This window comes from Chrysochloris asiatica, unplaced genomic scaffold (genome assembly GCF_000296735.1).
Source record: "Chrysochloris asiatica unplaced genomic scaffold, ChrAsi1.0 scaffold00043, whole genome shotgun sequence".
Taxonomy (NCBI): domain Eukaryota; kingdom Metazoa; phylum Chordata; class Mammalia; order Afrosoricida; family Chrysochloridae; genus Chrysochloris; species Chrysochloris asiatica.
This window is the reverse complement of record NW_006408561.1, coordinates 17410926-17413619: the sequence shown is the minus strand read 5'-3', so window position 1 is coordinate 17413619 and position 2694 is coordinate 17410926.

Sequence of the window (2694 nt, the reverse complement as noted above, 5' to 3'; positions counted from 1 at the left end):
GAAAAGTACTGATGTTAGCTGTACCTTGCCTAAGTCCCTCCCAGCTTGATGTGAAACTCCTCCCCTAAATAAAAGGAAGGCGCAGAACGAATCCAGGTGCATTACTGGTTGGGAGGCATGGAGTAAAGATTGCGGTGCATTACGGGTTGGAGGGCATGCAGTAAAGATGGCAGGGCAGTGAGTTGCTGTATGCAGAGACCACGATGCCTGTACTCCCAGGCCTGCCCACCAGTGATGTATCCACCCTGGTTTCGGAGTGTCTCTCTCTTTGTCTCTTTCTGTGTATTCTTAATATATTGCAATCCCTGTCAGGTATCCTCTCCTCGTGAACCGAACCCCTATGTCGTGGCGGGTCCCCGACAGCTTTGTAAACTTTCAGTCAATTCACAGTAAAAAGTTCTGTTTTTATTTAAAAGAAGATGATGAAAGGAATATACAGAGTCTCTGTACAAAAAAAAAATTGCTCAACCATTTCAAGAAGTAGCATATGAACAAGAACCAATGATACTGAAGGAAGAAGTGCAAGCTGAACTGAAGGAATTGGGGGGAAAAAAAACAAGGCTTCAGAAGTTGACAGAATAAAAATTGAAATCTTTCAGCAAACTGATGGAGCAATGGAGGTGTTCATTCATCTATGCAAGGAAATTTGGAAGACAGATACCCGGATAAACCCACTGGAAAAGATCTATATTTGTGTCCATTCCAAAGAGAAGTTACCTAATCAAATACAGAAATCTTCAAACAATATCATTACTATCTCATGCAAATAAAATTTTGCTGAAAATCATTTTAAAAACTGTTGCAGTAGCACTTTGACAGGGAAGTTCCAGACATTCCAGGGGAATTCAGAAGAGGACGTGGAACTAGGAATATCAATATGGAAATCAGATGGATCTTTGTTGAAACAGAGAATACCAGAAATAGTTTGCTTGTGCTTTATTGACTATGCAAAGGTGACTGTGTGAATCATGACAAAGTATGGGTAACATTTGGAAGAATGGATATTCCAGAACACTTTAATGTGCTCAGGAAGAACCTGTACAAAGACCAAGGGGCAGTCATTAGAACAGAACAAGTAGATACTGTTGTTGATGTTGTTAGATACCATTGAGTTGACACTGACTCATAGCGACCCTATGCAAAACACTGCCCTGTCCTGGACCAACTTCACAATTGTTGCTATGCTTAAACCCATTGCTGCTGCCACTGTGTCAATACATCTCATTGGGGGGGTCTTCCTCTTTTTCTCCGACCCTCCATTTTACCAAACATGGTATCTTTCTCTAGTGACTGGGCCCTCCTGACAATATGTCCAAAGTATGAGAGACAAAGTCTGGCCATCCTGGCCTCCAAGGAGCACTCTGGCTATACTGCTTTCAATACAGATTGGTTTGTTTTGGTGGGCAGTCCATGGTACTCTTAATATTCTCCTCCAACACCATACCTCAAAAGCATCAATTCTTCCACAATTTTCCTTATTTACTGTTCAACTTTCGCATGCATATGAGGTTATTGAAAATACCATGGCGTCGGTCAGGCGCACCTGAGTCCTCAAGCTGACATCTTTGCTCTTGAACACTTTAAAGAGGTCTTGTGCAGCAGATTTGCCCAATGCAATACGTCGTTTGTTTTCTTGACTGCTGCCTCCATGAGTATTGATGGTTAATCCAAGAAAAATGAAGTCACTGATGTATGTAAAACTAATGATCTTGTCTGTAAACCTTTACTCAACTCACAATAAAAAGTTTTAAAAAACAAAATGCTACACAGAACAACAACAAAAAATGAAATCTTTGACAACTTCAATCTTTTCTCCATTTATATGGATGTCATTTATTGGTCCAATGGTGAGAATTTTTGTTTTCTTTACATTGAAGTGCAACCCATACCAAAGGTTGCGTTCTTTGATCTTCATCTGTAAGTATTTTAAGTCCTCTTCACTTTCAGTAAGCAAGATTATATCATCTGCAAATCTCAGGTTGTTAATGAGTCTTCCTCCAATCCTGATACCACATTTATCTTCATATAACCCAGAATCTCAGATTATTTGCTCAGCATACATATTGAATAAATATGGTGAAAGAATACAACCCTGGCACACACCGATCCTAATTTTAAATCATTCAGTGTTCCCTTGTTCTGTTCAAACAACTGCCTCATGGTCTAGGTACAGGTTCCTCATGAGTACAATTAAGTGTTCCAGAATACTCATTCTCCACAATGTTGTCCACAGCTTGTCATGATCCACACAATCGAAAGGCTTTGCATAGTCAATAAAGCACTGGTAAATATGGATCAAATTATTCTCTGCTTTCAGCCAAGATCCATCTGACATCAGCAATGATATCCTTTATTTCTCATCCTCTTCTGAAACAAGCTTGAACCTCTGGAAGTTCTTTGTCAATGTATGGTTGCAGCAGTTTTTGTATTATCTTCAGTAAAACTTTACTCCCATGGGATATCAATAATATTGTCCAATGATCTCCATATTCCATTGGGTTGCCTCTCTTTGGATTGGGCATAAATACTGATCTCTTCTGGTCAGTTGGTCAGGTAGTTGTCTTCCAAATTTCTTGGAATAGATGTGCATCTAGTACCACATCAGTTTGTTGAAAGATTTCAATTTGTATTCCATCTGTTCCCAGAGCCTAGTTCTTTGCCAACCTTCAATGCACCTTGGACTTCTTCCTTCAG